The 14,757-nt window shown below is 38.2% G+C and overlaps 1 pseudogene across 1 annotated transcript; it reads right to left on the bottom strand.

Moving 5' to 3' along the window:
• Window positions 1-740: 740 nt before the first annotated feature.
• On the bottom strand, window positions 741-1,067 carry LOC309871057 (small ribosomal subunit protein eS24 pseudogene; annotated as a pseudogene). The gene has a single exon. The product of its transcript is annotated as a small ribosomal subunit protein eS24 pseudogene (transcript).
• Between the last annotated feature and the right edge of the window lie 13,690 nt (window positions 1,068-14,757).

The raw sequence follows: 14,757 nt of genomic DNA, 5'->3' as shown, positions 1-14,757 counted from the left end.
AAACAAGATAGGAGGAAGAAAGTGAGTGAGAATATGCTCTCAATTCATCCTATTAATGGTGCTACAAAATTGCTTCCACCCTGAGTGAAGGAACTTTTATATCCTCAAGTCACCAAACATTGGCAAGTGGATTCTTTAGGGGTGAGTGAGGGGAGAGTAGCATTGCTGGGGAGGTGGTTCCTATTCAGCAAGAGATGGCTCCTCTGGAGAACAGAATTTCAGAGCTATTGGCCCCCAACACTTAGTGCCCTACCTGAGCAGAAAACCGATAGCAACTACTACAGTCCAAAATTTGCTTCACTTAAATCCACCTTTTTCTTAGATTGGGCTTATTTTAGGATTCCAGTTAGTTGTAATTTCTCAGAAACTTAAAGGGCAAGTGTTTCTGGGACAAACTACAAGCACCATTACTACATTCCTGAGACCATAATGGATACTCTTAACTCTTCTGCCACTCATTCTAGATTCCCCTTCTCTATGGCTAGTTGATCAAGTTGTCTTGCTTCATGGAATGACCCAATCCTTTATTTCTGAGAGGTCTGAGTTTGGGACATCATGCCATTATCAGTCATGGTTCTTGGATTTGCCCATTTATAGTTATAATAGGTTACAGAATAATCAAAATATTATCTGTACTTTTTTTAAAACATTCATAGTTTATTAATTGTCTCATGAAAACCTTCCCTATCACCACAGATAAAGCCACTGCAGTATCTTTACTCTATTGTCCAATCTTTGGCTCACTTTTTGCCAGCACCAACATTGGCTTTTGCAGTCCTCTGACTTTCTTCATTCTGTTCTTGCATTCCTTTTGCTGTTTTCTTCATCTCTTTTTCTTCTCATACAGGCCATGTCTTGCAAGTCTATGTTTGGGTCCATTTTTCTTTACATAATCCAAGGAATCATAAATCGTGCCGAAGTCAGTTGTCTTGCCACCACCAAAATGGGTTCTGAATCCAAACACAAATATGACATCTGGTGGTGGTCTTGAACTTTCTGGCTAGTTTTCCCTGAATTTCTGTCTTAGGTACTGTTGCCTTTCCAGGGTGAAGGACATCAATGACCATCTGTTTCTGCTGAGATAGTCCATTGCTCAGGTCCCAATAGTTACTCTGTCATTCATGACAGCAGCTGAACGTCAAGCAGCTGGGGAGGAAAAGAGATATAATCTCCACTGTTACTGGGGAGCCTAGTTCTGTCACAGTGTCTCCTACCATCATACCTGTCCTATAGAGAATAACTGCCTTTGAACTACCAGTGAACAATGGCAGGTCATTCATCTGCTACATTTCCTATTGCCTTGGGACACAGAGTATCTCTGGGAATTATTCAGAAAGAAAGTTACCTGGTAGATTCTCTGAATTTACATTATAGATACATTATAGCATGCCTACTGCATGGAGTATTTTGAATCCTTCCTTCACAGTCTCTCACAGTTTCTACTTAATGTGGAACATTGTTTCTTCTAAGGTTTTAAGTGTCATCCCAGTGGTGTATGAAATCCTTTACCCGAGGAACTTGCCAGTGTGTTAAATCCTATGTCATAGTAGAGTGCCCCCATATCACTACATTTGTCATCTAGATTTATATTCAGCCTCCCCTGAAACAACGTCTATACCTAGACACTCTCTCCTTGTTCCTTATGGAACATGCTACCCAAGGACTATAGTATCTTTGGCATATAATTCCCTCCTCCTTTAGCGAGCAGGCCAAACATTTTTAAAACAGTCTTACTGAGACACACTTGACATTTAAAAAACTGCATATTTTTAAAGAGGACAATGTAGTAAGTTTTGACACATATATAAACCTGAGAAGCCATCACCATAGTCCAGATAATGAACATATCTATCATACTCAAAAGTAGTCTCTTTCCTGATTGTAATCCTCCCTACAAATGTTTTCTAGGCTGCTTGATAACCACTATCTGCTTTTTGTGACTGTATTGTATCTTGTACAGTTTTATATAAATAGAACCATGTGCATGCCTGAGTTCTTTCACTCAGTGTAATTATTTTAAGAATCATCCATGTTGTCCTATATGTCATAAGTTTATTCCTTTTTATTGTTGGGTATTAAGTATCCCATGATATATAGAGAGAGACCACTCTTTGTTCACACACACACACACACACACACACACACAGAATTGGTTATATTTGTCTCTAAATGTTGAACCTATAATACATATTATTATTATATGTAATTCCATTAGATATTATATAAACCAATGGAATTTTATAAAATAAAAGAATTGTTTTTTTTCTATGAAAAACAAATTTTCTTGGAAAAATAAATAAAAGAGTTATTTTTATTTTTTTTTTTAATATCCCTTCTAAATGAGGAATGGGCAGAGGCAGATGTAGCATGAAGGAAATGAAGCTTAGTTTTTAGGGTCTCTCATCTGTGCAAGTTCCTGTCAAGTCCTGAAGGAGGCCGTAGCAGTGTGATTGTGTAAAATTTGTGGAAGTAAAATATTTCAGGTGCAAGTGGTTAAGACCTCCATGTGTTCAACAAGTTACCTTTGATTGTGTTTTACCTTTAAGTGTATGGTGTAGGAATGGGGCAGACGTTGAGATCTAGCTAAGGGGTTGTTTAGTTGGGGGCACATTTTTTTGGGTTTCATGTAGTACATTTGTGTTGTCTGAAGTCACTCTGTTTGCACAAATGTAGAGTTATTGTTAACTACCCTGTTAAAAGGATACTTCCAAGAAGAGTACTTTGTATTGTCTCACCACACATCACAAAGACATGGGGATTTGTCTCCTGGTGCTTGGAGCCAGAAGTATGTGGGTAGATCTGAAATGTATAAAGCCAGAAGCTGGCAAGTAGAAAGATTTCCAGGTCCTTAGACCTGTCAAAAATCCTATAATCTCACAATCACAAGAGCATACTGAAAGCGTGGTTAATGTATATTTACAATTCATAGAGTATTTAAGATTAATCACTTCTCCAGAAAACTCAAATTGTCCTACATAAATCTGAGAGTAATGCTAAATATGTTTATGCCATAACCAATAATGAATTGTAAAGCTAAAAGCTCCATAATAAAGAGAAAATTTCAATTAATAATTCTAGAGGAAAGATTAGTGATCTATCTATTCTCTTTTCAATCAGAGATACTACAAAAGTATTGTCATATGAAGAGGTAATCAAATTATGTAGCCCAAAATATAAAACCAAATATAGATTTATGCTGAAAAGTTGATTATTTAAAAATTACTTTGAGGCAATTTAGTAATTCTGTAGTATTTATCAGCTCCATGAAAAATTCTAGTTTGCTGTGATTATTTTTCTCCTTCTAAATAAACATTTACTTTCTTACCAAATTATGTTTCTACAAATTTGTATTAGTTTTCTTTTTTTTTTTAAGATTTTATTTATTTATTTGAGAAAGAGAATGAGCTAGGGAATGAGGGAAGATAAGGGAGGGCCAGTGAGGGAGAGGGAGAAGCAGACTCCCCACTGAGCAGGGAGCCTCCTGCGGGGCTTGATCACAGGAGCTTGGGATCATGACCTGACCTGAAGGTAGATGCTTAACCAACTAAGCCACCCAGATACCCCTGTATTAGTTTTCCTAAACAGATCACACAATTATATGAGTTTCAAGACCCATAAAATTTGCATTCACTCTATAAACAGGACAACAGTAAATTTTGGGAAGAAAAATTATAAGATTATGAAGGCATCTATATTCAGCAAACTTCACAGGTCTTTAAAATTCTTATTCTACTTTAGGTCTGTAAAATTTTGATCAACAGCAATATTCAAAAAAAGTCTTGACTCTGCAACACAGGATTCGTAAATGAACGTAAAGTAGTATCTTGATATACAACAAAATGTTTAAAGCTATGAATCAGTTTTAAAGATTCCCTGCCTTGACTTATTTTGCAGACCTGTACCCCTGGGGATAAAAATATATGTTTATAAAAAATAAAAATTTAAAAAAATAATAATAATAAAGATTCCCTGCCTTAAATAATTTAAATGTACTGATTCAATTCATGATCAGTATTACCCTAGATAAGAGCTGACCTACTACAATACAACTATGGAGTTTTTACCATTGATAGATACTTCTCATCCTTTTGACATGTTATCTCATTTCATGGGAGGCCCAGAGTGACTTGGAACCCCCTTCTCTCCAATAGCCATCCTTCTCAACAAACACCACAAAAATCTTAGTAAATGTAATCTGAGCGCACACACCCACACATCAAGCTGAGGGGCATATTGTCTTTCTCAAACTTCTGTTACTCAGAATTTGTGAACTTCCACTGATTTAATTTAGTTTTTTTACAACCTGAAGTTGCACAGGGAGAAAGAAACTGAAATGTATGGGTTACAAAATAACTTGCTCAAATTTATGACAGGTGGAGGAAAGATAAGCTGGAATCGGACTACAGGTCTGCTTGACCCCAAATGTCATTCTACTCCTGAGGGTCTCCCCAGTTCCAGTTTCTCATGGTTAGCCCCTTCACCTCACTGGCATGTCCTTATCCTTCTATACCTGCTCAACATGATTTGGTTTCATCCTTAAACAACCACTGAGTTTGGTTCTTTTCTTTTTTTTTTTTTTAAGATATTTTTTACTTATTTGACAGAGAGAGAAAGAGAGAGGGAGGTCACAAGTAGGCAGAGAGGCAGGCAGAGAGAGAGGGGGAAGCAGGCTCCCTGCTGAGCAGAGAGCCCGATGCGGGGCTTGATCCCAGGACTCTGGGATCATGACCTGAGCCGAAGGCAGAGTCTTTAACCCACTGAGCCACCCAGGTGCCCTTGAGTTTGGTTATTTTCCTTGTTTTAGTCAGTTCCAGCTGCTGTAACAAAGTATCACAGTCTCAGGGGCTTATAAACAACAGAAATGTATTTCTCACAGCTCTACAGGCTGGAAGTCTGAGATCATGGTGCCAGCAAGGTTGGGTTTTGGTGAGACACTTTTTCTGGGCTGCAGACTGATAGCTTATTGTGTCCTCACTTAGCAGAGAACATAGAGAGGGATCCCATGTCTTGACAGTTTTAAAAACTACGGGCATTACCAAGGTGAGGTGGGTGAGGGAATGGGTGAAATAGGTGAGGGGAATTAAGAGTACGCTTATGATGAGTGCTGAGTAATGTATGGAATTATTGAATCACTATGTTGTACACCTGAAACTGATAAAACCCTGTATGTTAACTATACTAGAATAAACATATTTTAATTAATTAATTAATTAATATCAGGTCATTAATTCCATTCATGAGGTCTCTACTCCTATGACCTAATTACCTATAAAGGCTCTACCTCCAAATACCATCACATTGGGGAACATAAAATTTCAACATATAAATTTTCCATAAAAGCCTTAACACCAAAATTGGTAAGTGTGAACTCAATGAATTAGTTGGATAACTTGGGATGCCTGCATGGCTCAGTTGGTTAAGCCGCTTCCTCTGGCTCAGGTCATGATCCCAGCGTCCAGGATTGAGTCCTACATCAAGTTCTTTGCTCAGCGGGAGCCTGTTTCTCTCTCTGCACCTGCCTGCCAGTCTGCCACATTGTGCTCTGTCTCTGTCTCTCTCTCTCTCAATCTCTGACAAATAAATAAATAAATAAAATCTTAAAAAGAAATATTTGGATAATTTTTGTTGATATGATATATATGTCTTCATGTTTTCTTACATTCTAAGAGAATACAGAGAATATACCTGCATACTTGATATATTCACAAAGGTCTTCTACCTTCCCCACTAACATCTTGAACATTTCTTGCAAATATAAATTAAATTGAAATAAGATGTTAGAATAGACAAAAAAGCCACAACTATCCCAAATAGCACAAATATTTATTAGACATTTCTTTGTGCTTTCATTTAAAACACTTTTCCACTTATTGATAAAAATTGCTATCATTCATTTATAGAGCTCTTACTACATTAGAGACTCTATGCTATATACTTTATGCAAATCATCTCAGTATTTTAGCAAGTTGGTGATCTAGCTAATAACCTACTGACAATGAGGATCAGGTTTTCTGATTCTAATCTTTGAAACATTTTACAACTCAGTAAGTTGTAAATAACTGACAACAATGCAATTTCTGTCTATATGCATACAAATTCATTTTTCTTTCCTTCTCTGTCATGAAAGCGCCATTTTTGTATCTATGTGTAAATTTATTTCAACAGTTACTCCATTTTCCCTTAAGATCTTTCATATGATATAACCTTTGAATTGGACTCAAAATCATATCAATTCCCTCATTACTGAATTAAATAAAGTCTTTAATATGTGTTCATTTTATATATGAGTTGTGACTTGATTTCTTTTTGAAAATTATTCTTTAACAAAATATAATCTAGCCTGTATGTTTTAAAAAGAAACTTTATAAAATCTTCTCCTGATTTCTGAGTTCTCTGACTCCCACTCACACCCTGTATAATTTCTTTTTTTTTTATTTTAAATTTTTTATAAACATATATTTTTATCACCAGGGGTACAGGTCTGTGAATTGCCATGTTTACACACTTCATAGCACTCACCAAAGCACATACCCTCCCCAATGTCCATAACCCCACCCCCCCTATCCCAACCCCCCTCCTCCCAGCAACCCTCAGTTTGTTTTGTGAGATTAAGAGTCACTTATGGTTTGTCTCCCTCCCAGTCCCATCTTGTTTCATTGATTCTTCTCCTACCCACTTAAGCCCCCATGTTGCATCGCCACTTCCTCATATCAGGGAGATCATATGATAGTTGTCTTTCTCCGCTTGACTTATTTCGCTAAGCATGATACGCTCTAGTTCCATCCATGTTGCTGCAAATGGCAATATTTCATTTCTTTTGATGGCCGCATAGTATTCCACTGTGTATATATACCACATCTTCTTGATCCATTCATCTGTTGATGGACATCTAGGTTCTTTCATAGTTTGGCTATTGTGGACATTGCTGCTATAAACATTCGGGTGCACATGCCCCTTTGGATCACTACGTTTGTATCTTTAGGGTAAATACCCAGTAGTGCAATTGCTGGGTCATAGGGCAGTTCTATTTTCAAAATTTGAGGAACCTCCATGCTGTTTTCCAGAGTGGCTGCACCAGCTTGTATTCCCACCAACAGTGGAGGAGGGTTCCCCTTTCTCCACATCCTCACCAGCATCTGTCATTTCCTGACTTGTTGATTTTAGCCATTCTGACTGGTGTTAAGTGATATCTCATTGTAGTTTTGATTTGTATTTCCCTGATGGCAAGTGATATGGAGCACTTTTTCATGTGTCTTTTGGCCATCTGGATGCCTTCTTGGCAGAAATGTCTGTTCATGTCCTCTGCCCATTTCTCGATTGGATTATTTGATCTTTGGGTATTGAGTTTGCTAAGATCTTTATAGATTTTGGACACTAGTCCTTGATCTGATATGTCGTTTGCAAATATCTTCTCCCATTCTGTCAGTTGTCTTTTGGTTTTGTTAACTGTTTCCTTTGCTGTGCAAAAGCTTTTGATCTTGATGAAATCCCAATCGTTCATTTTTGCCCTTGCTTCCCTTGCCTTTGGCGTTGTTCCTAGGAAGATGTTGCTGAGGCTGAGGTCGAAGAGGTTGCTGCCTGTGTTCTCCTCAAGGATTTTGATGGATTCTTTCGCACATTGAGGTCCATCATCCATTTTGAGCCTATATTTGTGTGTGGTGTAAGGAAATGGTCCAATTTCATTTTTCTGCATGTGGCTGTCCAATTTTCCCAACACCATTTATTAAAGAGGTTGTCTTTTTTTCATTGGACATTCTTTCCTGCTTTGTTGAAGAGGAGTTGACCATAGGGTTGAGGGTCCATTTCTGGGCTCTCTATTCTGTTCAGTTGATCTATGTGTCTGTTTTTGTGCCAGTACCATGCTGTCTTGATGATGACAGCTTTGTAATAGAGCTTGAAGCCCGGAATTGTGATGCCACCAACGTTGGCTTTCTTTTTCAATATCCCTTTGACTATTCGAGGTCTTTTCTGATTCCATATAAATTTTAGAATTATTTGTTCCATTTCTTTGAAAAAGATGGATGATACTTTGATAAGAATTGCATTAAATGTGTATATTGCTTTAGGTAACAGACATTTTCACAGTATTTATTCTTCCACCCAGGAGCATGGAACATTTTTCCATTTCTTTGTGTCTTCCTCAATTTCTTTCATGGTACTTTATAGTTTTCTGAGTATAGATTCTGTGCCTCTTTAGTTAGGTTTATTCCTAGGTATCTTATGGTTTGGGGTGCAATTGTAAATGGGATTGACTCCTTAATTTCTGTTTCTTCTGTCTTGTTGTTGGTGTAGAGGAATGCAACTGATTTCTGTGCATTGATTTTATATCCTGACACTTTACTGAATTCCTGTACAAGTTCTAGCAGTTTTGGAGTGGAGTGTTTTGGGTTTTCACATATAGTATCATATCATCTGCGCAGAGTGATAATTTGACTTCTTCTTTAATGATTTGGATGCCTTTAATTTCCTTTTGTTGTCTGATTGCTGAGGCGAGGACCTCTAGTACTATGCTGAATAGCAGTGTTGATAATGGACATCCCTGCCATGTTCCTGACCTTAGCGGAAAAGCTTTCAGTTTTTCTCCATTGAGAATGATGTTTGCGGTGGGTTTTTCATAGGTTGCTTTCATGATATTGAGTTATGTGCCCTCTATCCCTACACTTTGAAGAGTTTTGATCAGGAAGGGATGCTATACTTTGTCAAATGCTTTTTCACCATCTATTGAGAGTATCATATGGTTCTTGTTCTTTCTTTTATTGATGTGTTGTATCACATTGACTGATTTGCGGAAGTTGAACCAACCTTGCAGCCCTGGATTAAATCCCACTTGGTCGTGGTGAATAATCCTTTTAATGTACTGTTGAATCCTATTGGCTAGTATTTTGGTGAGAATTTTCCCAACTGTGTTCATCAAGGATATTGGTCTATAGCTCTATTTTTTGATGGAAACCTTGTCTGGTTTTGGGATCAAGGTGATGCTGGCCTCATAAAATGAGTTTGGAAGTTTTCCTTCCATTTCTATTTTTTGGAACAGTTTCAGGAGAATAGGAATTAGTTCTTCTTTAAATGTCTGGTAGAATTCCCCCGGGAAGCCCTCTGGCCTTGGGCTTTTGTTTGGAGATTTTTAATGACTGTTTTAATCTTTTTACTGGTTATGGGTCTGTTCAGGCTTTCTATTTCTTCCTGGTTCAGTTGTGGTAGTTTATATGTTTATAGGAATGCATCCATTTCTTCCAGATTGTCAATATTGTTAGCATAGTGTTGCTCATAGTATGTTCTTATAATAGTTTGTATTTCTTTGGTGTTAGTTGTGATCTCTCCTCTTTCATTCATGATTTTAGTTATTTGGGTCCTTTCTTTTTCTTTTTGATAAGTCTGGCCAGGTGTTTATCAATTTTATTAATTCTTTCAAAGAACCAGCTCCTAGTTTTGTTGATTTGTTCTATTGTTTTTTTGGTTTCTATTTCATTGATTTCTGGTCTGATCTTTATGATTTCTCTTCTCCTGCTGGGCTTAGGGTTTCTTTCTTGTTCTTTCTCCAGCTCCTTTAGTTGTAGGGTTAGGTTGTGTACCTGAGACCTTTCTTGTTTCTTGAGAAAGGCTTGTACCGCTATATATTTTCCTCTCAGGACTGCCTTTGTTGTGTCCCACAGATTTTGAACTGTTGTATTTTCTTTATCATTTGTTTCCATGATTTTTTTCAATTCTTCTTTAATTTCCCGGTTGACCCATTCATTCTAGAGAAGGATGCTGTTTAGTCTCGATGTCTTTGGGTTCTTTCCAAACTTCCTCTTGTTGTGCTTGCTTCGGCAGCACATATACAATCTTCGTCTTGTGGTTGAGTTTTAGCTTCAGAGCATTGTGGTCTGAAAAAATGCAGGGAATGATCCCACTCTTTTGATACCAGTTGAGACCTGATTTAGGACCGAGGATGTGATCTATTCTGGAGAATGTTCCATGTGCACTAGAGAAGAATGTGTATTCTGTTGCTTTGGGATGAAATGTTCTGAATATATCTGTGATGTCCATCTGGTCCAGTGTGTCGTTTAAGGCCTTTATTTCATTGTTGATCTTTTGCTTGGATGATCTCTCCATTTCAGTGAGGGAGTGTTAAAGTCCCCTACTATTATTGTATTATTGTTGATGTGTTTCTTTGATTTGTTATTGATTGGTTTATATAGTTGTCTGCTCCCGCATTGGGGGCATAGATCTTTAAAATTGTTTGATCTTCTTGTTGGACAGACCCTTTGAGTATGATATAGTGTCCTTCCTCATCTCTTATTATAGTCTTTGGCTTAAAATTTAATTGATCTGATATAAGGATTGCCACTCCTGCTTCCTTCTGATGTCCATTAGCATGGTAAATTCTTTTCCACCCCCTCACTTTAAATCTGGAGGTGTCTTTGGGCTTAAAATGAGTTTCTTGGAGGCAACATATAGATGGTTTTTTTTTTTTAAATCCATTCTGATACCCTGTGTTTTTTGATTGGGGCATTTAGCCCATTAACATTCAGGGTAACTATTGAGAGATATGAATTTAGTGCCATTGTTTTGCCTGTAAGGTGACTTTACTGTATATTGTCTCTGTTCCTTTCTGATCTACCACTTGTAGGCTCTCTCTTTGCTTAGAGGGCCCCTTTCAATATTTCCTATAGAGCTGGTTTGGTGTTTGCAAATTCTTTCAGTTCTTGTTTGTCCTGGAAGCTTTTAATCTCTCTTTCTATTTTCAATGATAGCCTAGATGGATATAGTATTCTTGGCTGCATGTTTTTCTCATTTAGTGCTCTGAAAATATCATGCCAGCTCTTTCTGGCCTGCCAGGTCTCTGTGGATAAGTCAGCTGCCAATCTAATATTTTTACCATTGTATGTTACAGACTTCTTTTCCCGGGCTGCTCTCAGGATTTTCTCTTTGTCACTGAGACTTGTAAATTTTACTATTAGGTGACGGGGTGTGGGCCTATTCTTATTGATTTTGAGGGGCATTCTCTGAACCTCCTGAATTTTGATGCTCCTTCCCTTTTCCATATTGGGGAAATTCTCCCCAATAATTCTCTCCTGTATACCTTCTGCTCCCCTCTCTCTTTCTTCTTCTTATGGAATCCCAATTATTCTAATGTTGTTTCGTCTTATGGTGTCACTTATCTCTCGAATTTCCCCTCATGGTCCAGTAGCTATTTGTCCCTCTTTTGCTCAGCTTCCTTATTCTCTGTCATTTGGTGTTCTATATCACTAATTCTTTCTTCTGCCTCATTTATCCTGGCAGTAAGAGCCTCTATTTCTTATTGGACCTCATTAATAGCTTTTTTGATTTCAACTTGGTTAGATTTTAGTTCTTTTATTTCTCTAGAAAGGTCTTTTATATCTCCGAGAGGGTTTCTCTAATATCTTCCATGCCTTTTTCAAGCCCGGCTAGAACCTTGAGAGTGTCATTCTGAACTCTAGATCTGACATACTACCAATGTCTGTATTGATTAGGTCTTTAGCCTTCGGTACTGCCTCTTGTTCTTTTTTTTTTTGTGTTGAATTTTTCCTTCTTGTCATTTTGTCCAGATTAGAGTGTATGAAGGAGCAATTAAAATACTAAAAGTGTGGCAACAACCCCAGGAAAATATGCTTTAACCAAATCAGAATAGATCCCAAATCGTGAGGGGGGAGATAGGGGATAAAAAGAGGTTCAAAAAGAAATAAAGAAAGAAAAAAGAAAAAAAAAAGAAAAATGAATTAAAAAAGAAAACGAATAAAGAAAAGTATATATATATATATATATATATATATATATATATATATTAAACTAGTTAAAAACGTTAAAAAAGAAAAGGGTAAAAGTTAAAAAAAATTTTAGCAGAAGAAGAGAAAAAAAAAAGAAAAAGAAAAAAATTAAATCAACTGCAAGACTAAATAAAAACACAGGGAGGAAGCCATGAGTTCCGTGCTTTGCTTTCTCCTCCTCTGGAATTCTGCTGCTCTCCTTGGTATTGAAACCGCACTCCTTGGTAGGTGAACTTGGTCTTGACTGGATTTCTTGTTGATCTTCTGAGGGAGGGACCTGGTTTAGTGATTCTCAAGTGTCTTTGCCCCAGGAGGAATTGCACCGCCCTACCAGGGGCCAGGCTGAGTAATCCACTGGGCTTTGCTTTCAGGATCTTTTGTTCCCTGAGCGCTCTCTGTAGAGTTCCGGAGGACGGGAATACAAATGGCGGCCTCCTGGTCTCCAGCCCGGAGGAGCCGAGAGCCCAGGGCCCCACTCCTCAGTGCACCCACAGAGAACAGCGCCCAGTAACTACCGTCTGCCTCCGGCCGCGCTCCGAGCTCACTGAGCCTGCGACTGGTTCAAGGTAAGCCCGAGCTGTGAGCTTACTGTGAGCTCTGTCTCTATAGCTGGTTTTCCTGTTCCAGTACCCACAAGCTTGCGACACTCAGACATCCCCGATCCTTCTGTGACCCTGCGGGACCTGAAGCCCTGCTGACTCAGCGTGGGCTTCGCCTGGTTTAGCCTCTGGAGCAATGTCCCTCAGCGGAACAGACTTTTAAATGTCCCGATTTTGTGCTCCATTGCTCCGCTGCTTGCCGGGAGCCGGCCCCTCCCCCGGGGTCTATCTTCCCGTCTCTTTGGATTCACTTCTCCGCCAGTCCTACCTTTCACAAAGTAGTTGTTTTTCTGTTTCTAGAATTGGTGTTCTTCTCTTCGATCTGCGGATGGATTTGGAGGTGTTTGTAATCTTTGGATCAGCTATCTAGCCAATCTGCTGCTAGCTGAAGTAGTCTCAGCCTGCTACTTCTCCGCCATCTTGACTCCCTCCCCCCTGTATAATATCTGTCTCTAAACAATCCTGTGTTGCTCCCAATTCTAACTATTAGACCTCACTGATTCTCCTTTGTATTAAAGCCCATGAATTTGTGACAGTTATGTTTCCTTTTGAAGAGAAGAACGTTTCAAATTTCCTTTCAGGTAAATAGTTGGGCTTTGTTATGCTTTATTTATTTATGCCTAAATACATTTAATTACCCATGTTTTGCATATTTAAAATTTCATATTGTTCCTTGAGAGAGGAGCCACCTATGATATTTGAACACTTTGGGCAAGTCAATGAAATCTGAGTATTTTGAGTCACAGCTTGCTGTATGACTGACAGGAATCAAACTGTGAGGCAAAATTTTGCTAGGAGATAGTGAGAAAAAGGCAAATTTAAGAGTCTGATTTAAGGAAATACCTGATAATGTGTCTTTGTTAACAGGCTCATAATTACTGAAATGGATTTCCTTCAAGTCTAGCTAAAAAACTGAAATGAAGATAGAAATCTGTACAAAGCATTGTTTTTTTAATATATAATAGAACTAATAATAGTTGGGGAAAAAATCAATTCTAGTCCTCCCCACAAACCCATCACATTAACATTCATTAATTGCTCAGGAAGAGCCTTGACGTGTATTAACTAGAAGTACTGTTTTTCCTGGTCAGTTCCTAATGCTATTAAGGTGATGCACTTGTTCCCTTCTGCTCTTTCTTAACTGTGAGGCAGAGTGGTTTAGCCCCTTGTCCCCATCCTGTCGCTACTGCAACAAGAAAGGTTAGGCAGGATTTAAAAAAAAAATGATGTTATAGAAAAGTTTCTTAATGAAGCACACACTCTAACAGAAATAGACTTTAATACCTTGAGGCTTTGAGCCAAGAAGAAATGGTGAGATGTATTTTCATGGCTGGTTGATTTCATTTTTTTTTTTTTAAGTCAGATATGCCAATAGGAAATTTAAAGTGTTCCTCTTGATGTAATAGCCTAGAGAATAAGAAGCTATTCTTACCTTTTATGCAAGACATTTCTTTTTCTGATAAGTCCATAAAATCAGGTTGATAATTCACTAAATGCCCTGTTTAAATTGAATCTTTTCCTGCTTTAAAGTACATCATGTCCTAGAGTCTTCTTACTTTCTTTGAGTTAATGACAACCTCTCTTTTATCTGTTGTTTCTTCTTTTTTCTTTCTTTCTTTTTTTTTTTAGCTTTAAGTTTGGTGTCTAAAATGTCCAGCCAGCTATCTGGGAGTTTGTCTTTTCCCCTCTGGAGGTGAGAAATGGTTCGCTGATGGGTTAGCAGGTGAAAAAAACAGCTGTTAGGAGAGGATGAGTGAGCGGAGTGGAACCAGGCAGCTGGGGTGGGAGATTTGTGGCTTATGCAGTGAGAGAAAGGACCTTTATGGTAAATAACTACCCTGTGCATTGCCAGTGCAAATGTGGTCATAAAATCAATCTTTGTGTTTCCCCTTACCAAAAAGCACTGAAAGGTGGTACTTTTCCATTTCCTTGTCATCAACAGCATCAAAAGATTTGATTCTTGAAAGGGAAGCTAAAATAAAATACTTAAAGTCTATGACCATATTTCATGACTCTGGTTTGATTTGTTCTATTTCCAAAATAATCTGCAAGATGCAGACCAGTTTTTGAGAAAGGAAAATAAACATTACCTACTGTCTCCCTGCCTACCAAAGAGTATGGGGCCCCGCTCTTTGGGCACCAATCCCAATCAAGGTGTAATAGGTTGGTTCAAATGTCTACTAGGGTAAATTGTAACTCAATTGGTCACCTAGCATCACTGTGGAGTTTTCTGTGTGTGTTACAATCTCATTGGCCACCTGTGCATGGCCAGGCCCAACTGCATGGCCTTTGCCCTTAAAAGCTAGTCTGTGAAACAGAGAAGGGTCGCCCTCTCTTGTAAGAGGTGTGGTCCCAAACGTTCGGTTAGATTCTTGATGCTTGGTGCG

Source organism: Mustela nivalis, assembly GCF_964662115.1.
Source record: "Mustela nivalis genome assembly, chromosome: 8".
Lineage (NCBI taxonomy): Eukaryota > Metazoa > Chordata > Mammalia > Carnivora > Mustelidae > Mustela > Mustela nivalis.
The sequence above is the reverse complement of the archived record's forward strand: the minus strand, read 5'-3'. Positions and strand labels throughout refer to the sequence as shown.